The 27,088-nt window shown below is 41.8% G+C and overlaps 1 protein-coding gene and 1 non-coding gene across 2 annotated transcripts in view; both read right to left on the bottom strand.

Moving 5' to 3' along the window:
• LOC126336721 (Ig-like and fibronectin type-III domain-containing protein 1) overlaps positions 1-27,088 on the bottom strand; it is a 2,308,230-nt gene that overhangs the window by 1,771,633 nt on the left and 509,509 nt on the right. The gene's annotated exons all lie outside the window — the stretch shown is intronic.
• On the bottom strand, positions 6,857-6,931 carry Trnas-cga (transfer RNA serine (anticodon CGA)). Its single transcript has one exon. It is a non-coding gene; the product is annotated as a tRNA-Ser (tRNA).

Genomic DNA, 27,088 nt, shown 5'->3' with positions numbered 1-27,088 from the left:
TCTTTTATTTAGCTGGCAGTAGTGGCGCTCGCTGTATTGCAGTAGTTCGAGTAACCAAGATATTTGTGAGGTAAGTGATTTGTGATACGTATAGGTTAATGTTAGTCAGGGCCATTCTTTATAGGGATTTTTGAAAGTCAGATTGCGTTGCGCTAAAAATACTGTGTGACAGTTTAAGCACAGTCATGTACAATTTTTCTAAGGGGACGTTTCACTACATGAATCCAAAATTTGCACAGCGTTCAAAGTATCGAAAGTAAAATTCTGTCGGCGCTATGACGCAAAATCCCAGGAAGTTAAGATCTTATGTTAAATCAGTAAACGGATCGAAGCCATCTGTTCATACACTCTGGGACCGTAATAGCACTGACACAGAAAAGGCTGAAATACTCAAAGTCTTTTCCCAAAAGTGTTTCACAGAGGACGGTCTCATTGTATTGCTTACTTTAAATCATCGTACGAAAGACAAAATGGCTGAGGTCGAAATAAGTGGCCATGGTACAGAAAGGCAGCTGAAACCTCTCAACGGAGGGAAGGCCACTGGATCTGAAGGAACACCAAAATGATTATATATTGGGTATACGAAAGAACTTGCTCCATTTAAAGGAGCAGTGTACTATACGTCTTTGGAAGAGCGGGAAAAACACACACACACACACACACGCACACACACACTCACACACACAGATCCTTCCCGTTTTCAGGAAGGGTTGTCGGAAACACTGATAAGAAGAACGGATAGGATGATATGACATGTGTTAAGACATCAAGGAATAACTGCCATGATATTAGAGGGGGTTGTAGAGAGTAAAAACTGTGAGGAAAGTCAAGGAATTTAATACGTCTAGCGAATATTCGAGGACGTAGGGTGCAAGTGGTACTCTGAGATGAAGTATGCACAAGAGAAGAATCTGTGCATCAAACCAGTCCGAGGACTAATAGCTGAAAATAAAGAGAAAAACGAAACTATCGCGCTTTCATTGTCAAAGTTGGTCGAAGCTTTCGAGGACATCAAAATAGCAAGAGACTGGCACACACGATTCGTTCCCTAAACGGTGCAACACAGAGGCGGCAGACCCCAAAAGGTGACACTGAGAGCGGCTTAGCCGGCTGTGACCCACAAAGCTAAAGGCCTATTGTTCTCCCGGAGACCGGGACACGCTCAGCTCACCAACGACCGGCTGGAATTTTTGCTGCGGCACCACCATAAAGCACGGCCTCCGATAGTATTAAGTTATAATGGCCTCATAAATATCGATAAAGTATTCTGTGGGCTATTCTAAGAGTATGGAGTGGACTTAACTTACCAGGAGACCAGCGACCGTCAAATTTTTAGGGAGGTGTAGGTGCTGCGATTCTGACGCTTCTACGAACGTTGGCATAAAAGTTACTGAAAAAAGGGAAATATATGAGAAATTGAATCGTTTTGTTCCACATGTGTCTAAAATTCTGAGATTTATTTTTGTAGCTGTTTCCATTGGCTGTGATTCGATTAAAATTATTCTGCTTTGACAGAAGCTAACTGCAACGCCTGTCGACGTTCCTCCTGGTGAGAAAAATAAAATAAAGAGAATACTTGGGTGAAGGAAAACAATTTCGGTTAGTACAACAAACAAAAAAGAAAACGATACTTTGGGATAACGTATGAGAAAAGTATGATGTAAGTAGGTTGTTTAGGTTTCAATGTTGATAACACCACGTAGCACTCTGTATGAAAATCACTGGCTGTGCTGTGTGCAGTCTATGACTGGTTGGCATTGTTGGAATTTTTGCTATTGTAGTGTTGGGCAGTTGGATGTGAACAGCGCGTAGCGTAGGTGAGCCGCCAGCAGTGATGGATGTGGGGAGAGAGATGGCAGAGTTTTGAGAGCGGTCGATCTGGACGTGTGTCCATCAGAAAGAATTAATTTGTAATATTGGATATCATCAACTGATATATATATATATATATATGATGACTTCTGAACACTGTTAAGGTAAATACATTGTTTGTTCTCTATCAAAATCTTTCATTTGCTAACTATGCCAATCAGTAGTTAATGCCTTCAGAAGTTAGAATCTTTTATTTAGCTAGCAGTATTGCCGTTCGATGTATTGCAGTAGTTCGAGTAACGAAGAGTTTTGTGAGGTATGTGATGCATAAAGGTATACGTTATTGTTAGTCAGGGCCATTCTTCTGTAGGTATTATTGAAAGTCAGATTGCGTTGCGCTAAAAATATTGTGTGTCAGTTTAGTGTTGATCAGAATAAGTAAAGAGCGAAATGTATGAGTACGTTCAGTTCTGCTCAGCTGTTTGAAAATCAAATAACGTAAGAGGTTTATCAGAACTGTAATTATAAAATTTTACTAAGGGGATGTTTCAAGGATAATAAAATTTTTGAAGAATATGCAGGGTGTTTGGAAATTACTATTACAAACTTCTAGGACGTGTAGAGGGGAGTGAATACATAATATTTTGAATAGGAGCTCATGTCGGGAAATGACATTTCCCGTTCTACGACTGTTTCAATTCAGACGTGTAACGCGTTCGCGTCTGCTGAGGGAAGGATTATAGACTCAGATATGTTTGTTCAGGTATGCAATAGGTTGGACCAGGATGACGTGTACTACGTCAGACGGTTACCTGGTGTCATTTAACGTCTGTAAAGACAGAGGAAAATCTACTGGCACGAGTTCTGGGCGCTACAGTAGAAACTGAAGACACCAAGTGGGTTGGAGAGAATGTACCAGAATATGTTTCAGAGACACAACGTTTGTAACAACATCGGTGGTCACCACACACAGCCGCAGTTGTAATGAGTCAGTAACTTTCTGTACCTACACTACTGGCCATTAAAATTGGTACACCACGAAGATGACGTGTTACAGACGCGAAATTTAACCGACAGGAAGAAGATGCTGTGATAAGAAAATGATTGGATAGAGCATTCACACAAGATTGGCGCCTGTGGCGACACGTACAACGTGCTGACATGAGGAAAGTCTCCAGCTGATTTCTCATACACAAACAGCAGTTGACCCACGTTTCCTGGTGAAACATTGTTGTGATGCCTCGTGTAAGGGGGAGAAATGCGTACCATCACGTTTCCGACTTTGATGAATGTCGGATTGTAGCCCATCGTCATTGCGGTTTATCGTATCGCGACATTGTTGCTTGCGTTGATCGAGATCCAATGACTGTTAGCAACAATGCAATCGGTGGGTTCAGGAGGGTAACACGGAACGCAGTGCTGGATGCCAACGGCCTCATATCACTAGCAGTCGAGATGACAGGCAACTTATCCGCATGGCGGTAACGAATCGTGCAGCCACGTCTCGATCCCTGAGTCAACAGATGGGGACGTTTACAAGACAACAACCATCTGCACGAACAGTTCGACGACGTTTGCAACAGCATGGACTATCAGCTCGGAGACCACGGCTGCGGTTACCCTTGACGCTGCATCACAGACAGGAGCGCCTGCGATGGTGTACTCAACGACGAACCTGGGTGCACGAATGGTAAAACGTCATTTTCTCAGATGAATCCAGGTTCTGTTTACAGCATCATGATGGTCGCATCCGTGTTTGGCGACATAGTGGTGACCGCACATTGGAAGCGTGTATTCGCCATCGCTGTACTGGCGTATCACCTGGCGTGATGGTATGGGGTGTCATTGGTGACACGTCTCGGTCACCTCTTGTTCGCATTGGTGGCACTTTGAACAGTGGACGTTACATTTCAGATGTGTTACGACCCGTGGCTGTACCCTTCATTATATCCCTGTGAAACCCTACATGTCAGCAGGATAGTGCACGACCGCATGTTGCAGGTCCTGTACGGGCCTTTCTGGATACAGAAAATGTTCGACTGCTGCCCTCGCCAGCACTTTCTCCAGATCTTTCACCAATTGAAAACGTCTGGTCAATGGTGGTCGAACAACTGGCTCGTCACAATACGCCAGTCACTACTCTTGTATAACTGTGGTATCGTGTTGAAGCTGCATGGACAGCTGTAACTGTAAATGCCATCCAAGCTCTGTTTGACTCAATGCCGAGGCGTATCAAGGCCGTTATTACGGCCAGAGGTGGTTGTTCTGGGTACTGTTTTCTCAGGATCTGTGCTCCCAAATTGCGTGAAAATGTAATCACATGTTAGTTCTAGTATAATGTATTTGTCCAATGAATACCCGTTTATCATCTGCATTCCTTCTTGGTGTAGCAATTTTAATGGCCAGTAGTGTACAATAAAATTAGTTATTAAAGCTCTTCTAGGTATTATGCCGCGTCATTGCTAAAAACTAACAACAGTAATAATAGTTTATTATTGTTGTTAGTTTTTAGCAAAGGCGCGGCATAATACACATAAGAATTTAATCACTGTGACACCGGCCGCGGAATCCTACGTTCTTATCATATAATGAGTTCTTTTTTGTTTTGAAATAATGAAAACGCGTGATGTTTAAGTGTTAATACAAACATATGGGCTTAAGTGATAAATGAACGTTTTTTTTTTATATTTCCTTTCGAATTTTTACCTAACAATTGTAGTTCGTCACGCCTAATATAATTCCTCAAGAAGAAATGGATGAGTTAATTAAATGAAATTAAAACATCGTAGAATGGAAATGGTACGTTTGCGGACGTGGGTTCCTTTTTAGAATATTATGCACTCACTCGAGTGTATAAGACTTAGAAGTTTACCAGACCTAGAAGTTTACAAGACCTAGAAGTTTTTAACGGGAATTTCCGAACACCCTACGTGCAGAGAGCGTGAAAGGCAGGAAGCTGAAGAACTCAGATAGTTGTCTATGGAACGAAGGTCGCAAATTCAATGGACTGAAAAAGTAAGCAATGTATCGGAAAAAGAAGCCAAAAGCTGGTGATGGTGATGATCTTTATCCGAATGAGGTCCCAAGGTATCTTCTCCGTTTTTCTGATAATTCAGATAACTCGATAAGCTTGTTCTGAGAAGCTGTGTAACTGATTAACATCTTTCAGGAAATACATTAACTTAAATCATACCTTGATTTCCGCAATATTTTTATGTGAGAGAAAACATGCTTTTAACATTTAACTCATACACAATATATGCACTTGAAGTACACTTGAAAATTGTGTTTTCTACCTGTTATGTAATAAACTTTTCTACTAACCAGGATGATTGTTAACTTATACTATTTTAACTCGTTGTAAATTAAACAACCGCGGTATCCAAATGTGAAAGCTGGTGACAAAAGAAAAATATAAAACCCCTGGTGCTCCATTTGGATAACCACTTCAAGCTTATTAGTAATGTGTTATTAAGAATGTACATGAATGTACTACGAGCTGTGTCAAGAAGTAAGAAAAAGTGAAAGCTGACTGAAGTTCATGTGGAAAACCTGAGAGGTGAATGTGTGTGTGAAAAGTATAGCCTCCGTTTTTTTATTTTTTTATAGAAACCCAAAACTTTGAAAATAAAACAAAATATTTTGTGTCTTTATTCTTCAAATCTACAAGTTTGCAGGCTGGTCTTCTGGATGGCTCCAAATTGTAACGTGTACCACGGTGGTCTGAAATGCAACTATGTCTGTGGGTGAGAAAAAGCGTGCTGTAAACGAGTTTGGAACTTGAAGACTTCGGCTACACATGGAGCTCGCTCTCCTTCAGCATGAAAATGCCAGACAACACACTAACTTTGTGACATATGCAACAATCCGAAGCCTTGGGTTCACTGTCGTCGATCATCCTCCGTACAGTCCTTACTTCATCCCATCTTAATTTCATCTGTTTCCAAAACTTAAAGAACACACTTAAGGAATGCGTTTTAGGTCTTCACTTTGACAGTGATGAACTGGTGCAAGCAGAGGTGAGGCTTTCGCTCCCTCAAAAAAAATTTATCATTCTACAGTGACGGTATCAAAGAAGTGGTCTCTCGTTGGGAGAAATGTGTTCTTCGCCAAGGTGGTTATGCTAGGAAATAAATATGTCGACAGGAAGAATAAAAATGTAAAATGTTAATAAAGTTTGCTTTATTCGAAAAAAAATTGAAAACATTTCTTTTCAGCAAGCCCTCGAAGGTTTTATATGAAATGGCAAGAGGTATCAGAAGTTGTGGTGCAACAAGGACAGACGAATTCTGAGTATTACAATTATCGTTCCTATTGAGGTCTTCAGTCCGAAGACTGGGTTCATGCTGCTCTCCATCGTAGTCTCCCCTGCGCAAATTTCTTCATCTCTGAATAACTTCTGCAACTTATATCCATTTGAACCTGTTAGCCATATTCATGCCTGTCTCCAACGCCATACTCTCCACCTCCCTGGCCAGCCTGGATGTGGTTTTTAGGCGGGTTTCCACATCCCACTAGGTGAATACTCGGCTGGTCCCTATGTTCCACCTCAGTTACACGCCTCGCAGACATTGGAAAACTTTCGCACTATTCGTTAGCTTACTCTTGACGCAGACAGCTGGGGAACACTACTTCCAGGAAGGGCATGTGGCCAACCTCTGACACTAACATTGCCAAATCCATAATAACAAGGCCGACCTCGTGTTGAAGTGGCACAAAGGCCCCAGAAAATGATGACGCAGTTCCTCCGCATTAGCAGTTAGTTCCAACGATCTATCCTTCAGCTTTTTTCTGTAACACTACATTTAAAAAGCCTCTGTTCTCTTTATGACTGAAGTACTTATCGTCCACTTTTCACTCCCGCGCAAGACTGCACTACGAATTGCTTCAGACAAGACTTCCTAAGGGTTAAACTGTTAATAGACCTTAACCAATTCCTTCTTTTCAGAAATGTTTTTCTTGCTGTTGCCCGTCTATTTCATATTCTCTCTACTCCGACCATCATCACCTCTCTTGTTGAAACTTCCTTGAAGATTAAAACTGTGTGCCCGACCGAGACTCGAACTCGGGACCTTTGCCTTTCGCGGGCAAGTGCTCTACCAACTGAGCTATCGAAGCACGACTCACGAACGGTACTCATAGCTTTACTTCTGCCAGTACCTCGTCTCCTACCTTCCAAACCAGGCAAAGGTCCCGAGTTCGAGTCTCGGTCGGGCACACAGTTTTAATCTGCCAGGAAGTTTCATATCAGCGCACACTCCGCTGCAGAGTGAAAATCTCATTCTGAAAACATCCCCCAGGCTGTGGTTAAGCCATGTCTCCGCTATATTCTTTCTTTCAGGAGTGCTAGTTCTGCAAGGTTCGCAGAAGAGCTTCTGTAAAGTTTGGAAGGTAGTAGACGAGGTACTGGCAGAAGTAAAGCTGTGAGTACCGGGCGTGATTCGTGCTTCGGTAGCGTAGCACCCTCACCCGAAAACCATCTTACCGACAAACTTTTGCCGGTTATCTCCGCAGCGTCTTCCTTGACCCCCCTCAAAGCTGGGGTGTACCATGCATACCTGTCACTTGATGCAACACCCTTATCCACGTTCCCATGCACCGACAAAAAAAAGAAAAAAAAGCAAGAAGACAGAATATGTTATAATTTGTTGTATTTAATGTTTTTTTCTTCTTTTTAATGTATTTATTTATTTTTTTGCTTAACTAACAGTCATTTGTATATGTTTAAATGGAATGGTACCTTGAAGAACTCTTGCATAGTGAATATATATGTACTTTTAGTTTCTTCAAAAAAAAAAAAAAAAAGAAAAAAGTTGGTTGAGCACTTGCCCGCGAAAGGCAAAGGTCCCGAGTTCGAGTCTCGGTCGGGCACACAGTTTGAATCTGCCAGAAAGTTTCATATCAGCGCACACTCCGCTGCAGAGTGAAAATCTCATTCTGGAAACCTCTTTTGTTGCCTACGTAACAAAACGCATCTACTAGTAATAGTGATCCGTTTTCCAAGCTAATTTCCTGAGTATCATCTCATTTAATTCGACTACTTTCCAAAGTCAATATTTTGTTTTTGTTATTGTTCATCCTATAATCTCCTTTCAAGTGGTTTACCGAGTCTGATAGAATGAAAGTGTCATCGGCAAGAAGTGCTGCTAAGATTGTGAATGGTGAAGTAAAACACACAGGCGGCCAATATTAACAATGTAATGTAACAATTCGTCTTCTAACATAAATTTTTCCCAACCAGACCTGAACTGGTCTGCATATTTACTTCACATACTGACGGCGATGAAAAATAGGAAAAACCTGCCAAAGTATCAATAATGTCTCTGAGAAGGGATCACATTTTAGAATCAGGTACACTGGAGTATAAATGCAGAAAAACGCGAATTACCAAACAGGAATGAGAGAGCAGTGAGCATTCTGAATATCTACGGTTCTCTTCGTTTGACTTTTGCAGAGAGCACATCGCCGGACTAGGCAGGTTGGGAAGGGACTTGGAAAATCATTTGCGCCATTTGGGTTTTCTAACCGGTTGTCAGTAGCATGTCCAAACAGACCTGTTCATAATTTCAATTGAAACCTTGCCAAGTGACGGAAATGCATCGATTAATCAACACAGATACTGATAATCGACGTTCCGCAGGTTTCTATTGCAGTGTGTGCGTGATAGAAAGGTTGACCTCAGATTGCTTTCTCTCCCTCTCCCTCTCCCTCTCTCTCTCTCTCTCTCTCTCTCTCTCTATCTCTCTGTCTTTCTCTCTCTCTTTTTTTGCCAAGCATGGCTATAATGATCAGAACACATGGACTAGAAGAAAACTCGATGTTATAAATCTGAAAATCATCGTCAGTTACACCAGAACGCACTGCCTGATGTAAGAGAAAGGAATTTGCAATCAGGGCAAAACGAATTACTGTAACGATATTTTTTTCACCAAGCGCTAACTTCTTATACGGAAGTGAACAATATACTATTATTATTATTATTATCATTATTATCATCTCCTTGCAAACGCAGTCCATTTATGTAACTAAATGAAAGGGCTGTTTCTGTGCCATACGCATTAGGCATTTCACTTTCCTTTATTTACTGAGCAACCTCAGTGCTCTGTAATGCATCATAACTGCATTAAATAATGTTTCAAGGCGTGGTACTATATTAAAAATTTTTCGTTTTTCTCTTATTGTTTGGTGCCAAACAATATTTTTGAGACAGAAGTTTTGTAAAATTAAATTACAGTTTGGTTTTACTTATGATTTTGGGATCTTATAATTCACCATGGACTTGTACTAAGTTATCTTGCATGCAGCTCCGGATGTCCGATTTTCGAAGTTCACGAGCACATTTCACTTGAACTCTTCACATTCACTGCGTGTCGGTTATGCGTGTGTACTGTAAATGGTACTGTAAACTGTCTTTGCGGTTTCCAACAGTCTTTTCTTCTGTTGTTGTGTCTGTATACAGTTTCATATTCGTTTGTTTGTTACGTAGGCGATTGTGGTGGCAGATGATCTGCGAAAAGGGGCGAATACTGAAACATTAGGAATTTTTAAAGGGTTTGTGGCAGGAAAATTGAGTGATACATTATTTAATGTTTGTTTTTTCATTTACAGCTACCTTTTTTTTCAGAGAATTAATATGGAATTAATTCCTAACCAAAAACCAAATCTTATTTCACAGAAGATATAATGCCACACCACTAAAGGTCTGTAACAGTATTACGAAGAACTACTCTCAGTCGGTGTTAAATTGGGCGCTTCACGGATGTCCATGGCAGGTTTCATGACGTCATTAAATCAATATCTGTGCTACGGTTTTCCTCGTGTCTCATTGATGATTTGGAAATGGCGACATTTAAATTGTTCACAAGTGACTGTCAAAATGCTTGTTTAAAAATTAATTTTTTTCCTATAATTTCAGTTCAAAATTACAGGTTTTGGCCGTCACCAACCATCTTCAGAGCGTAAGCAGGTTCCTGACTTCACTCCAAACCACATTGTGATAGACGGTGTGGTTTTCTCAGTGGTTGGAGTGAACTACGGCATCCGTCCAAACACGGTAACTACATATTAAAATTGATTTGTATTGAAAAGTAAAAGATATTTTTTGCACACCAAGTGATTGTTGTTTGTCTCGTGGGTGGTATATGTTTTAAAGGACGCACTTCCAAGACTTTAGATACTGCTCGTAATAAGTTGTCCGGCCTGTAGTTGCTGGTGATTTCGGTTTATTTTTCTTATTTCCACTCAATATGCTATTTTCCGTTAATGAGATAGAGGACTGAAGTTACAGCCAACAACATGAATAATAATGACAACGTCTTTAAGCGTATCTGCGTCACATTCTTTTAGATATAGTGCAGCTTTCAAGAAACACGCATCTTCGTGAAGATCCTGTCAGGTGGCTGGTAATCTCTCTCAACTTTAAAACAGAAGTTGAGAAAAAGTCGTTTAATTCGTCTGCAGAGGCATCAGAATGTCATGCCGAGATTATATTCTCTACGGAGATGCAATATTCGACTCGCTGCATACAAGTTTTGTGTTGCTTTCATCAGCAGTTTTCTGTATGCTTCGTTAAGTTCAAATGATGCATTTCGCTTATATATTCCATATCCCGAGTACCGTTTAGTAATTATTTCCCGTCGTTCCGCAACTAGCTTTGGAGTAAGTGGGCTTTTTACTTTGACTGCTTGCTTAAAGTGCAGCAAGTCCGCTACTGAATTCTTGGAATTAACTAATATCGGCTCATCATGCTATAGGATCCGAGGACAGACCTGTGGTAAGGTGTTATGCTTGCCTTTTATTAGATTTCTGTACGTTATTAGGTGGCATTTTCCTCCAGCGGTCGGCAAGTGACACATTACGATCATCTCACTATGGGCAGAGAGGTGAGGAGCATAAGTTTTGACTAGAGCGGATTACTTTATGAAGCGTCTTTGTTACCATTATATCTACTAGGTTGTGGCTGTGTGGTGTGTTGTGAGTTAAATCCTGAATATACTACTCATACCGTTACAGTGAATCTGTTATATTTTACGCAGAGCGAGATTTTAGCTGTAAATCTACATTTGTGACTCCCATAACGATTACACAAACGTGTTGTAATAGGAATGTAGAAAAAGACCAAAGACCGGTAACGGACCAATGTTTCGTGGTACAGACATTACTCTACAGAGATTACTCCCTTTAAAAATATCCGATTAGATACCTTTAGATTACGAACTGGGAGGTCCTCTTCTATCTCACCATTAGCACTTTTCAGACTTTCGCTCCTGCCAGCTCTGTCACAGAAGTTTAATGTTCAAATTTGTGCTGGAGCGTTCTTCTGAAATGACAGAAACTGTTCCGGAAAATTAACGTTTTTAGAAATGTAAATACGTATTCCGAGGTGCAGCAAATTGTTGGTTGGGTTGTTTTGGGGAAGAGACCAAACAGCGACGTCAACGGTCTCGTCGGGTTAGGGAAGGACGTCGGCCGTGCCCTTTCAAAGGAACCATCCCGGCATTTGCCTGGAACGATTCAGGGAAATCACGGAAAACCTAAATCAGGATGGCCGGACGCGGGATGGAAGCGTCGTCCTCCCGAATGCGAGGCCAGTGTGCTAACCACTGCGCCACCTCGCTCGGTAGCTGCAGCAAAGCCGTACACTTAGAAGTACATACTGAAATTGAAGTGTTACGGTCGTGAAAATCTCGTTAATGGTGTATTCAGTCATCTAACTCTTTCATTATTATCCTACTACACATCAATAATCAGTAGGTGAAAGCAGATTTGTTATAAGAAAGAAACGGTTACATAAGTTTTGGAACAGAAGATATAGGAAACTCACACAAATTTTCATTTTCAAGTTAGGTAATACGGTTAAGACGCCGAAGAATCAAAGTTTATTTGCACGTAGTGCTCCATCGAAAAGACCTTCTGTTCCAAAGTACAAGACGGAGTAAGACCGACGAAGTGTGGCTCAACTGTTCAGAACCGACGTAAATATATATGGTATACGTAAATATATATGGTATTTCTGCCACCACAAAATTCCTTAACTAAGTAACTAACAGTGTATTGCAAATTAATTTAATACAAAAAAAGGAATAATGTGGTGGCCGCTGGATGAACGCGTGAGGCTGCAACGCAGCTGCATGTTCAAATGTGTGTGAATGCCCCTGGGACCAAACTGCTAGGGCCATCGGTCCCTAGACTTACACACTAATAGGGCCATCGGTCCGTAGACTTGCGCACTACAAACAATCCTGTTGACAGATTGCTCAGTTGATGAACTGAGCATTATAGCAGAGGCTGAAAATACCGCTTCAAATTGTAAATTACTTTATTTTCACACGACAGGTTTCGGACCGTCATAAGCCCGTCCTCAAGTGTCGTAGCTGTGCTGTGGCCCCCAAGCGCAGCGTGTATCAGGCGCGGTGTGCTGCTTATGAGCGCACAACAGGGAGTCTACTGAAGCGGTATTTTCAACCTCTACACTTACACACTACTTAAACCAACTTAAACTAACGTATGCTAAGAACAACACACACACACACACACACACACACACACACACACACACACACACACACCCATGCCCGAGGGAGGAATCGAACCTCTGGCAGGAGGGCCCGCGCAGTCCGTGACATGGCGCCTCAAACCGCGTGGCCACTCCGCGCGGCCGTAGTTTCATTGCGCTTTTGGTAAGGACAGTAAACAGAGGAAATATCGACACCATGATATAAAGTCTTTGCGAATTTCGTTCTCCATATTCTGTTCGACAATAAAAATGCCTTGCAGATAGACGTGTGAACAACATACACAGTATCCAGCATTTAAAAGAGGATGTGTAGTTGGGCTCAAAGAAGCCGGTTGGTGTAATCGACGAATCTGAATAGGAGGGATGCCAATTTTCGTAAGTGTTGGCAGGAAAGGGTGAAACATGGCCGAATACACAGTCAAGAAAACGTGGTCGACCTAGTGAGACGACCAAACGCGAGGACCAAGCAATCACCAGAGAGTCACTCAGAGATCCGTACTCATCACTATCATCGATACGGCGTGTAACTGGCGCTTCAATGACGTCAAGGACCCTTAATAGGTGGCTCACAGAAAGGGGGCTGAGCTCATGGCGCCCCTTGCGCCGACTGCCACAGACCACTCTACACCAACAATCCGTCTGCAGTGGTGTCGGGCACATTCGGCCTGGAATCTCACTTACAGGAGTAGAATTGTCTTCATTGATGAGTCCTGCTTCGAACTGAACCCAGATGACGAGCGAAGACTTCTCTGTAGATGTCCTGGACAGCGGTTTGATAAAACGCTGACTGTCGCGTGACATACAGCCCAACAGCCAGGAGTGATCGTCTTCCTTTTCAAAGCATAACCCCTTTCGATGTCATCCACTGCACTCTTAGGGCACAGCGATATGTTGACGATATTCTAATCCCCGTCTTCTGGCGCTTCATGGAAAGCCATCCTGGGCTTGCTTTTCAGCAACATAATGCCCGCCCGCAGATGGCAAGTGTTTTACTTCTTGTCTTCGTGCTTGCAGAACCCTACCTTGGCCCTAATTGAAGACGTTTGGGGCGCTTTGGACCCTACAATCATCTCGGGATTATGGCGATCTAACCCGCCAATTGGACAGAGTTTGGCACAACATTCCTCAGGAGCCCATTTCAGAAAAGCTCCGACAATCAATGCCAAGCAGAATAATTCCTTGCATAAAGGCCAGATATGGAACAACGCATTACTGACTTACTCAGTGGTACGCCCGCTAAACTCGCTGGACAGAGCACGTAATTAGGGATTGGGGACAGAGCCAAATAAGGTTGGGGTCAGTTTCGTCTTCTAGCTGTAATTTATTGTAATTTAATAACATTTTTACAATCAAAGCAGGACATAGCCGGACCTTTATCGAATGCGACTCTTTCACGGTGGAAGGCCTCCAAACAAGAAATCATAACAAATAAACAAGATAAAACAGTCCAATTACGATGGCAATAAAATAATTAGAAAAACGTCACAGCAAATTAGATAGAACAAACATTTGCAAGGTGCAATACTATATGCTGAAGGCCACCATTGGTGCAATACTATATGCTGAAGGCCACCATTAAGTTTCAAAATTTTAGAATAAATTACCATAGACTTTTAAAGGTAGACGGCCACAATGTTTAAAAACAAGAAATCTTAGAAATCAACAAGATAAAAATGCAATTAAAATATCACGGCGAAGTGGAAAGCCTCAAAGCAAGACAGATAGAAGAAACATATGCCAGGTGCAATACCAATGGCTGAAGGCCACAATTAAGCTTGAAAGATAAGTTTGAGAATTAATTTTTGCAAAATTTTTAAGAAAAAGAAAAATAAACATAAGCCTTAAATTTTAAGTAGCTGAAAATAGATAATGAAACACAGGAGACATTCAGAAGCCTCCAGGGGAGTTGGTCTGCCCTCCTTCACTAAGGAGAGACAGGTGGTGAGCCCAACTACACTTGATCTGTCGGAACCCAACCAGGGGACAGCCACGGACCGACCGACGCGACGACTTGCTTCCCATCAGTCAGTACTTGAGAACTCAAACACAAAAGGTTACAAACGTATGCATTAGCTGTCAAAATTACACATAATGTTTGACAGCGACAACTGGTGTGGAAGGACGCTCCTTGAAGTTACGTCACAGGCCAGGGCAGGTAACCGGAACACTAACGGCGACAAGGAAGAAAATTCCACTGGTGCACTCGAATTGTAGTCAATCAAAATAGTTAATTACACCACATGACGGCTAAATTTCAGCAGTAGAAACACTCTGTGCTGCTCACAGAAAAACGTCCCCAACAGCAAACCACCGAAACTAACCTCCACAACTTGAATGGATGTGGCTTGGGTAGTTGAAACCACTACTCAACTGTGACGTCCTGAGTCGGTGAACCACGAAGGTCGTAGCGTTCGGACAGCTCCACACATGCTCCGACACTGCGCAGGGACCGCCAGCGGACCCCGCCGACTTAACCGCGAGGAGATAACTTCCCTCGTCCACAACAACCGACTGACTGCTCCGAATGCCGACAACATCTAAAATAGTGGTCAGTAGAAATAACGCCAACTACACACACAACCTGACAAACACGTTCACGAAGACTTGAACGATACCCAACAGTTATTAAGCACGCTCGAGGGCAAATAGGGAGTCGATACACACACACAACACACACACACACACACACACACACACACAGCGACTCATGAACGATTGGAGAGCCAAAACGAGTCTTCCGCTAGGACGATCGACCAACGATCCAGCAAGACCGTTGACTCGGCTCAAGTGATGTGTGGCGGCAATGGTCGGGCCAGCCATGTCGACGCAGACCTCACTGCTGCTCCAACCCGACTCCACTAGTTGCGCATTACAACTCCGCGACTGGCAGGTGCGGACTACGCTCCAGACACGATCCAACCGACTGGTAGCCCGAACTCGCAACATGAATTCGCTCACGAAAGACAACGACCGGGAAGTAATGGCAGTCGAGCAGAGCAGAGATACTACGAGAGGGGACATATCGATACGCGCTGCTAGCACCGGTCACAGTCAAGCAAAGCATCAACTCAGTGACAGTAGTAATTTAAATTAACGTAGTGAGGTGGAAGTACGTTAAAAACAGGGTGTAAAATATATGATGGCGGGAACATGAGCCACGCACGGTTCACTCAGTTTGTGAACATTTACATCACATCTACCGGTTTCCGTCCCATTCGGATGATTCCTTCGTGATACTTGGTGTGTGTGTGTGTGTGTGTGTGTGTATTATACAGCACTGAAGTGCATGGAACGCGAAATGTTTACAAATGTAGCACAGAACAGAATTTCATGTCTAACAGAAACAAAAACTGGAGAAACTGTTTATGACTCTCTAGCGTGCAGTCCTTCGTGTGATTCTAAAATAAGCCATTACACTGAAGTAATGACGCAAAAACATCACATGTTCCTAGACACACTATCCTCTACGTACAACGCTCTCCCCTGACATACTTAATGTATCCAGTTTTAAAACAGAACGAAGGTAATTGATCACTGTAATTAGAGGACAGCAGGAAAGTACGATTTGAGTTCTGAATAGTTATGGAAAAGATAGTTCTGCGGCAAAAGTATGGTATACAGTGTAGAAGGTCACATAAGTCATTAATACGTTTTGGAACAAAAGAGGAATGTAAACCGCTTGTGGAACACAATGCTAACCGAAACAAGCAAAACAAAAGTTGAAGCGAATGTGGACTATTATCAATTACATAACTGAATGACGACAATGAAAATTGAAGCCGGGCCGGGATTCTAACTCAGATTTCCTGCTTATCGCTTGCGGTCGCCTTACCAATAGGCTTTTCATAAGTCGTCAACGATGTGTCTACAACCTGTGTTCGTATATCCATTATGCATATTTCAGTGTTATGTAGACATGTTAACTTAGTGAAGTGACGCTTGCCTGGTTTCGACGGCTAAATACAATATTTCAGTGCCTGTGTTGTTCTAAGTAGGATGGAATATTCTCCCGGTCGTGCATTCATGTCCAAGTGAATATTACGTCGTGTTTTGGACAACACGGGCTCTGAAATATCGTGAAAACAAAGTTGCTACTGGAGAAATGGGGAAGACATTCCTTTAATAGGAAGTGATAAAAATCCGTATTAAAGATGTTAATCAGAGAAACGTAAACAGAAACCCTCTATTGGCTTTAGGTGGAAGAAAAGAAACAGTTGGAGCGAACGCAATGTGGGGAAGCGCTGCCTAACAACACAAGAGGAAACTCGACCCAATGATTAGGGGTATCAAAGACAGAACGAAAAGGAATTTCTGCTCGGTAACGACAAAACTGACTGCAAAAAGAAGAAACTTGGGTAGATAACAAATAGCTCGGTAATTGACGGAAAAATTAAGAGTAAATATTCACTAATTAAATGCATTTGTAGATATTCAGAAAATCATTCGATGGCTTAGGAACATACACAAGAGAACAAGGTGAGCCAAGAAGGGACATGAGTTTTTAAAGTAAGTAGGAATAATATCATCAGAGAGTTACGCTGACGCTCAAGATAGTGTAAAATGCAACATAACATATTCGTCATCACAAAGCTAAATCGGATATGTGTTACACTCCTCTATTTCCTGGGGCGCGATCTTTAACGAAGTTGTCTTAATCAGATTCTCTTATCATCCATTGTTGTGTATTACGCTAACCATTGAAATCAGTAGCAATGACGTATCAAAGGTTCGAGTGTCGAACAGTTTCTCCTTAGCAGTTAGGCTACTAGTGAAACATTCGTGCAGTTTTATACAGGACAAAGCGTTTAATGAGTGAGAGACGACCTTCCAGCTTGAAATTACATGAAATCATATAGCGTTTTACAGCATACTGTAACAATTCTCCACGGAATATTTTAAAGTCGAAACTCTGCTAGTATGTGAATATCCATATATCCAGGACATTCTGTATAAAGCTTAGTGCTCTAGGACTCAGCTGCGATAAGGCCAGTGGTTGTATATTCTTAGCAGGTAGTGCTTTATGAACATTGAAAGATGAATTCACATTTGGATGCATTTCAAATGTTTGTTCCTGACCAAACAATAGGCGAAACACGCTAATGCTAATTTTACTTTTTCTGCTATGCAGAAGAATTTTTCTATGTTCACTATCAAACCTTCCAGTACCTTTACATATTTCTTTACTTTTGCCTCATCCATTTATTATTTTTCTCCTTATCCAAAGCGGAAATGAATGTCAGTAGTCGCACAACTGTTTTCCAACAAATAGCAAGGAGAATGTCTTAGCAGGATGTGGCGATAAAAGCCTCCAGTGCTGCTGTAGCTTAATGCTGCTGGGTTTGGATTCTGTGCGTAGGGTTCGATTTGTGCTAGGCAGGATCGGAGCTGTGAGGGGGTGGTACTGCCAACACGTCAAAGCTCCTGAGCATATGCTCGGAAGTCGGTCCAAGAAGCCAGATTATTGGCGTCAGTGCTCATCAGTATCAGACATAAAACCTGTTACTTATAACAGGACGCATTAGTGTTTGTGGTTCCACCAGTCGTGGTGGATACTGGGAGCTATGTCATGGTTATGCTTATATGCCGCCGTTGTATTGATACCTGCACTACTTGAGAAAGTAGTGTACAGCTGAAATCGATAAATAGTGCAAAATGAAGTAAACAAAAATACTCGCGAAACTGGAAATAACAGCAGAGTAGAGCAATGTCTCTAACCTTCCAGAGATATAAACGGACAGAAATAGTTACAATTAAAGTTTATAGCAGCTTAAGATCTAGGCGAAGAGTTGACTTATATGAGAGAACAGAAATTCTTGATTACCAAATACAACTGTGGAAAGTAACATTAAAATTAGAGTGTGTGTGTGTGTGTGTGTGTGTGTGTGTGAGAGAGAGAGAGAGAGAGAGAGAGAGAGAGAGAGAGAGAGAGAGAGAGAGAGAGAGAGGAGGGATAGAGATAGACGCAGGGGGGAGAGGAAAACGCCCTGTCACTGGCTAGCACTTTTTTAGAACTGCTTACCTAGCACAACGTGCTGTTTGTACATGATTCACTCTCACTTTCACAGAGACTCTCACACATATGTTTCACTTCAGTAGAATATTCAGCTGTTGATGAGATGAATAGCTGGAGTGGTGTGATATTTTTTTTTTGTTCATACTCATGTACGTCCATTCCACGTAATCAAAATAAAAGTTCTAGTAGTACGGTGTGTTACAAATTCTAAAAACCAAGCCTTACTGCGACTTAGCATCAGTTTATTTTCTACAGACCATAAATTTACATCTTTAACTGCAGTATTTAATACATTGCCTATCTTACTCTCAACATCGTTCGTCACCAGCAAACAGAAATATGTAACAATCGCCACATCATACCCTTTTCCATTAGTTTGTTAAATGACCTGTTCAAAAAGTGTGAGAGAACGGATTGACAGCTACTTCTGTTTGCGGTCCAAATTCTGCATTATACCAGGAAACCCTGTAATGGTTTTATGAGGCATTTGACGTAATTTTTATGATTATTCTATAAATGTGGCAGCTATTTTGCTCAGTTCTCAAAAGTAAATATTCCTTACAATATTCATATGACGTCCGGTGTTCATTGCACCTATTGTCGCAGACCGTCCAGTAATACAATGCGCAGTTTATTCTACACTGTGTGAATGCGATTTGACAATACAACACAACGTAAACTAATATCAGTTTCATTGATTTGAACGCTATCTCGAAGTAAACGTGAAAAAATATCATGCTACACCGGTAGTGAATCTGCTAGTAGGGGAGAACAGTATGTAGATTTTCTTTTTAGTTTCTCCAAGCGTCGCAATCCTTTGCTTCATTCCGTATGTGCCACTGCCACTATTTGTTTTAAATTGTCCCTGGATCAGTTTTTCCTGCTCTCGTTCGACACTGGTACAGTTAAATGTTGTTGTACTGGTTTTCAGACAGAAGACTGGTTTGATGCGCCTCTACATGCTAGTCCGTCCTGTACAAGCCGCTTCACCTCTGCATAACTACAGTAAACCACATCCATTTGAATCTGCATACTGCAGTCAAGCCTTAGTGTCCTTCTAGAACTCCCCATCCACATTAAAACTTTCCAAACTGACGTTTCTATGATGTTTCAGGATGCCCGTGAACCAGTCTCTGCTTTTAGTTCAACTGGTGACAATCGAATGCGATTAAATATATCTTCATTAGTTACCCGATCTACCCATATAATCTTCAGTATACTTCTGTAACACCATGTTTGAAAAAGTTCCTTTCTCTTCCTGTGCGACCAATTTATCTCCCACATTTCAAAAGGCTACAATTTGGAAAAAATAGAGTGTATGAGTTTTACATGTGTGTTCCATTTGTTTTCGAATAGAGATAGAACTCAATACCTAAAATTCCTTAGTCATAGTTAAGTTTAATAGAAGATCTTTTAATGTCCCTCAAGGTGTCCATCAGCAGCACATCTTACAAAATTATAGTTGCACAGCGGTGGATGATCGTTGGATTATAAAAACAAGGGACAGAGGAAAGGTTTCTTATTGAAAATTACAGACTATAAGCAGCTGTATTTGACACCGGTGGGACAGGAAAATGTACGAGTAACATGGTGACATTACCTACTTAACGATAAGTGCACAGTGAAGTTTAGTAAATGTAGTATTATTTTCCAATACTTTGAATATTCCTGTAACAGTTTTTGCTAGTTACGGAAGTAAAATTTTATACAGTTTCCTGCAACAGCTGACGAAATGAAAGGAAAAAAAAAGTGTGAGCAATAAATATGCAAACGAAACTAGCGTATTGTATTGTTCGATTTCCACGCTAACATAAGAAAACTTTCTAACGGAGGTGTGTGTATGTGGTCAGGTCATCGGTCCCTTAGCTTACACACTACTTTATCTAACTTAAACTAACTTATGATAAGGACGACACACACACCCATGCCCGAGGGAGGACTCGAACCTCCAACGGGGGAAGCCGAGCGGACCGTGACAAGACGTAAAGGAGGTGTGGTTAGATTATTATTTACATGTCAAGATCACTTCTAGCCGAAAGTCACTCCTACGATGCATAAGCAAACAATCGGTGCCTGAAGAACAACGGAGAGTGCGACCAGGGAACGAACAAGAGCTGAATCTCGCCGAAAATATTTAATTCTGTGCAAGGACAGCTTGCCGTTGATGTAAATGTCAAATTGTACCACAAACCGACCAAGTCACCATTATTTTAAAAACGTATTCTGGTGTCCGTTCCTATAACCAAAATACCAAAGCTGATGTCTTCTCTGCTGCTGCTGTGAACTTCGAAACATTTCCATGAAGCTATAAAAAGACGAGGGGAGGGGTAAGTAGAGGAGGAAATGGACTTCAAAATTTACTTCTTGCTGTAAAATTTTAATCACTTTTTCGGAAGAGATTAAGTGAACGGACGACGAAGTCCGTAGCGTGCCTGAAAAGCATTAAGAATGCATGAGCCTGCCGAGAACGCTAATAGGATGTTCGTGTGTTTCTGACGCTTGGTCTTCCCTACTGATGAATACCGTCCGCAGCTAGCGGCGACATCAAAACAGCGCGTGTGTCGTTAGCGATTGTTCCTGTTGTTCGAAGCATAACAGCATCGTGCTTTGGAGCTGCGATGGTGTCCCAGACTGAATGCGGTAGTCATTTTAAAGCAAAAGATAATATCCACTGTAGATGCAAGGCCAATGCGACAGTTAAGGGCGTCTGAGCAATGTATTACATCTCGATTGAACATCAACTTCTGATGTTGTTCCAATTATGGTTGCAAAGTGCTCGAAGTGTGCTTTGTTAACACGGATATAATAATAACTACCGACTGGCAGACGTCTCTTGTACAGTGCATTTCATAATCCTGCAGCTTTTGCAGACTACCGACTTTTAACAAAAGGTGTCGCATTCGGGAGGATGACGGTTCAAATCCGCCTCCTGATTTAGGATTTCCGCAATTTCCCTAGATAGCTTCAGGCCAATACCGGGATGGTTCCTTTGAAAGGGGACGACCGACTTTATTCCCCATCCTTCCCTAATCCGGTGGGACTGACGAACTCTCTGTTTGGTCCACTACTCCAAATCAACCAACCAACCTAAAGGTCTGGATAGACTTTCAGGAAACATTTCTCACACATAGTGGAAGAAAACATGCTATATGGAGATAACTCTGGAAACGCTTTATTTTCACATTGGAGTTCATTTTCAACCTCACTTCATAATCACATCAATCACGGAAACCACAGTAAAAGAACGTATCAGTACAGTATTACACAATTTCCAAAATGAAATGTTCAAAATGACTCCGGTAGCAAGGATTCATGCATCAAACCGCTGTAGTACTGAATCCCTGTAGCGCTCATGTATCTCTCGAGAACAGCGTATTGTTTCACATCCTCCCATAATAAGAATACTCTGTAAATATTGTACCGGGTCTGGGGACACAGGAGCTCTCAAGTGCCCCCACAAACTAAAGTGTGGTCGGTTTAAGCCCTGAGGGCATGGAGAGCAAGAAACTGGTTCACCTCCACCTAACGACCTGTTAGGAACTTTCTTACTTGGAAGTTTAGAATTTGGAGGAGCTTCATCGTGCGTGAGATGCACGTTTGGCAAAGTCACATGTTCTAGCAGAACACTTAAAATACTCTCTAAGAAAGCGTGGTAAGAATCGCCGTTGAACTGTAGAAGAGCATGAGGCCCTAAACATCGGTCAACAACAATGCCGCCGGAACATGGGCAGGAAATTTTTGTTGGTGACGTCACTGCATAACTTCGTGAGGATTCTCTACTGCCCATATGTGCTGCTTGTGGCCGGCCGGAGTGGCCGAACGGTTCTAGGCGCTACAGTCTGGAACCGCGAGACCACTACGGTCGCAGGTTCGAATCCTGCCTCAGGCATAGATGTGTGTGATGTCCTTAGCTTATTTAGGTTTAAGTAGTTCTAAGTTCTAGGGGACTGATGACCTCAGAAGTTAAGTCCCATAGTGCTCAGAGACATTTGAACCACTTTTTTGCTGCTTGTGAAAATTTATGATCTGATCACACTGGAACGAAACTTCATCCCGGAACAGCACATTTGCACTGAAGTGGTGGCTGACACACAGTTGAATGAATCATTCGCAGAAAAGTGCCTGTGCGTGAAAATCAGATCCTGATAGTGCGTGCTCACGCTGTACATGATGTGGATACAGCAGCTTCTCACATAGCTCCCTTCAGACGCGTGTGCCGCACAGGTAAGCCGTGTGTTCTTAGGCGTCTTGTCACGGCCCGCGCAGCTCGTCCCCGTCGGAGGTTCGAGTCCTCCCTCGGGCATGGGTGTGTGTGTCGTCCTTAGCGTAAGTTAGATTAAGTAGTGTGTAAACTTAGGAACCGATGATCTTATCTGTTTGGACCCATAAGACATTACTATAAATTTCCGGTTTTCCGGACGCGTGGTCAACATTACTTGTTGCAGCTAAATGTCTTACAGAGACACTAGGGTTGTCGGCAACTGCACGAGAAAGTCCGTCATCACCCGAGTTGAGATGTCCCCACCCTTCCAGAGCTTCCCCAGTCGCGAGTAGTGGGCTTCAACGTACCATGTTCCCTAAGAGGGCAATAAATTGCTTCAAACGCCTTCGTGGTGGGGCACCGTCGTTCTGAAAACCTCTCCCGATACAAACGTTGAGCGCCACGGCTAATACTATCTGCCAACCAGTAGAGCATACGAGTAGGTGCCAAACCATCATCTGAGTACACTTCCACTGCACTGTACCGGAAACCAGTTGATGCTATATGCTTGCACAGTCCGTGACGAACACTAGACAACTGATGCCACGTGCCTGATGCTAGTAGAGGAGTGAAGGTAACATACAGTACGTCAACACACATAAGAAGTGATTCACATGTCAGCATTAACCTTGTTCCAGTGTAACAGCAATTACTAGTAGTGAACTTAGGAATTTCATCTTACTGTACATTCTAACCAAAGGAAACCAACAGGTTTGAACATTTCATGCAAGAAAACATTGCATTTAATCCTGCTATGTCCACTTTCTGTGAGTCTCCAATGGTTAGTGATAAATATGATTACGTATAGAAGCAGACATGGAAATTTTTATTTCTCTGTGTATGAGGAATGTTTTCTGAAAATTTGGTCATACTGTTACGTTCTCGTTACGCTGTTTATACTGGAGAGTATTATGGAACCCTGCACTGTTTTATTCGTCCAGACTTAATCCATAGTATCCCATTATACTTCCATCTTGACTTCTACATACCTACGTCTACACTCTGCAAAACGGCTGTCAGGTGTATGGCTATAATTACTTTCAATTGTACCACTTTCAATAGTTTCTTCCTATTCCATTCGTTTACAGAGTGCAGGAACAAAGATTGGTTACATGCTCGACGAGCGCTGTAAATGGTCTAATTTCGTTTTCGTAGTTCCTACAGGGAAATATGCGTAAGAAGTGGTAGTATATTCCTAGAATCCTTCCTTAATACAGTTTCGTGAAATTTTGTAAGTACATTTTGGTAGGATAGCTGGCGTCTCTCTTCATGCATCTGCCATTTGAGTTTCTTCTGATGCTCTCTTGTGAATTAAAAATAACTATTCGTATCTACCGTAGTCTTTTTTCGTTCAATATTCCTTTTTAGAAATAGATTGGGAAATGATAAATTTAAAGTATTCGGGCGCCACAGTTGCTGACACAGGTAGAAGTAGAGAGGATACAAAATGTAACATAAAAACAGCAAGAAAAGCGTTTCTGAAAAGGAGAAATTTCTTAACAGCAGGTCTCATAGAAAAAGGTTACCGGAATAAAGAAATATTTATTGCAATATAGATCGACTGTTTTTGTTGTACTGCTTATGAAGAGCGCTGTCGTTCCAAAATCACTTCAAAAATTGCTTTCTGAATGTATGTACATGGAGTGCAGCCTTGTACAGAAGTGAAACTTTTCAAACGGGTGCAGAAGCTTTAGCAATGTGATGCTACAGGAAAATGTTAGAGTTTAGATGGGCAGATGGAATACGTAATGAGGAGTTACTGAATACAATTAGGGGCAATGAATTTTGTAACACGCCTGGCTAAAAGAAAGAATCGGTTGACAGCACACATCCTTAAGTATCAAGGAATTGTCAGCTTGATATTGGAAGAGAGTGTGTGTGGGTGGGGATTAATGAGAGAGACTGTAGCATGAATAGAGGAAGCGCACTGAAAAGGATGTAGATAGCAGTAGTTACGCTGAGATTTGCATACGATAGACTTACAGCTTCGTAGACTTACTGCGTTTTTCCAGTATCGTACCAATGAAACTAAGTTTACCACCTGCGTTATTTATTTCTTAGCTTACATAATAACTTCATTTAATTTTCTTTTTTTGGCTCATCAGTCTTTTGACTGTTTTGTTGCAGCCCGCCACGAATTCCTCTCTTGTGTCAACCTCTTCATCTCAGAGTACCACTTGAAACCTACGTTCCCTTTTATTTGCAGAATATATTCCAATCTTTTTCTTTCTCTGCAGCGTTCCCTCTCTAGAGCTCCCTCTGGCAGTATGAAAATTATTCCCTCATTCTTAACAGATGTTCTATCATCCTGTCCCTTCTCCTTATCAGTGTTTTCCACATATTCCTTTCCTCTCCGATTCTGCGCAGAACCTACTCATTGTTTACCTTTTCACTCCACCTAATTTTCAACATGCGTCTGTAGCATCACATGTCAAATGCTTCGATTCTCTTCTGATCCGGTTTTCCCACAGTCCGTATTTCACTACCATACAAGGCTGTACTCCAGACGTACATTCTCAGAGATTTCTCCCTCAGTGTAAGGTCTTTGCTAGTCTGCTTTTGATGTCCTGCTACTCCGTCCGTCATTGGTTATTTTGCTGCCTATGCAGCAGGATTCCTTAACTTCATCTACTTCGTGACCAGCAATCCTGACGTTAAGTTTCTCTCTGTTCTCATTTCTGCTACTTCTCATTACTTTCATCTTTCATCGATTTACTCTCAATCCATATTGTGTGCTCATTAGTGTGTCCATTCCGTTTGGCAGATAATGTAATACTTTTCCACTTTCACTCAAGACAGCAATGTCACGAGCGAAATATATCATTGGTACCCTTACACCTGTAAATTTGATTCCTCTCTTGAACATTTCTTTTATTTCCGTAATTGCTTCTTTGATGTACAGACTGAACAGTAGGGGTGAAAGACTACGTCCCTGTCGTACACCGTTTTTAATCCGGGCACTTCGTTCTTGGTCGTCCACTATTATTATTCCCTTTTTGCCCTTTTACATATTGTATATTACCCGTCTCTCTACAGTGTACCCCTACTTCTCTCAGAATCTGGAACATTTGTACCATTTTAAATTGTCGGACGATTTTTACAGGCCGACAGATTCTATAAACGTGTCTTGATTTCTCCATTTCATATCCACATAAATTTTTGCATTCACGTATTTGTAAGCGGTTACTGATTACTTGATCTACGTTTCTCTGTTTCGTGGAGCGTTAAGATTTTACATTATGAAAATATACAGCAGTCTGCCAATCTTCACAAGACTTTGAAATCTTATCAAGTATTTACCGTATTTAGTTCATAGTAGACACGCACTTGAGCGAATCACGGGCTACGTTTCGTTATCCCGAATCTCTAATAACTCTGTTATGTATTTTGTCTGAGAAGTTTCCCCATTTCTGCAAACCATACATTATAAAATTTCTTTCGTTATTCAGTACTTCCTTGGTCTAAAAAGTTGGTGCAATCACTCTTTCATTTCACCATATACAAGAGCTGTTCAGAAAGCACGTTCCGATCGGTCGCGAAATTGAAAGCACAGTGGAAATCCGGTGAAGCTCTAACAGATGCGCTGGGCAGTGTCTCTAGTACGCTTATCGATAACGACACGTTGCACTTTGTAATTCTGAGAACACAATGACAGCGTAAAGATGTCCAGAAAAGAGTGTCTCCCGCTAAGTATTTGTATGGATGCCTGCTGAGAGATTTCGCCTGATTTCATGTAGCCCCACATACAGTAATTGTCATGCATTTCCTTCTTCATGACACTTCTCGGCTGCTCTCTGCAGAGGCAATGAAGACGCTGCTACAGCGTTTTCGGTGGGAAGTGTTTGATCACCCATCATACAGCCAGGACGTGACTGCCTCTGTTTTTCATCTCTGCTCAGATGAACCACTGATACCAAAGGTCAAATTTTGGAACAGACAATGAGCTACGGATTTTACACGAATCGAATGGAAAGAAACTATTAAAAGTGGTACAGTGGGAAGAAATCACTGCTATACACCCCACAGAGTATAAATGTGACGAATGTAATGAAAAGTTAATACAACGCTTTGACAGAAGTTTCTGTCGGAGAGACGACTATCTAGGGAAGTAGGTGGAAGGTGTAGCTGAGTGTTACAAATAAAATATTTCTGATTTTCACTTTGGTTTACATTTCGTAACCGATCGGAGCTTACTTTATGGATAACCGTCGTATTTCAGTCTTGTGTGTGTGTGTGTGTGTGTGTGTGTGTGTGTGTGTGTGTGTGTGTGTAATTGCAATACCTTCCGTACAAACAGTTCCTTATCGATGTGCAAAACATGGTGATAACCTCTATAGATTGGTGTTAGATAGATCAATGTTGAGTACACTCGATTTTTTTGTTCACTGGTGGTTGGTTTATTTGGCTTATTTGTTCAACATCCTAGACTATTCGCTCTTACACTCCAACCAAACATCTGAAAAAAAACACTGGTTTTTTACCTTCC

This window comes from Schistocerca gregaria, chromosome 2, assembly GCF_023897955.1.
Source record: "Schistocerca gregaria isolate iqSchGreg1 chromosome 2, iqSchGreg1.2, whole genome shotgun sequence".
NCBI classification, from domain to species: domain Eukaryota; kingdom Metazoa; phylum Arthropoda; class Insecta; order Orthoptera; family Acrididae; genus Schistocerca; species Schistocerca gregaria.
This window is presented reverse-complemented; position numbering and strand designations above follow the sequence as displayed.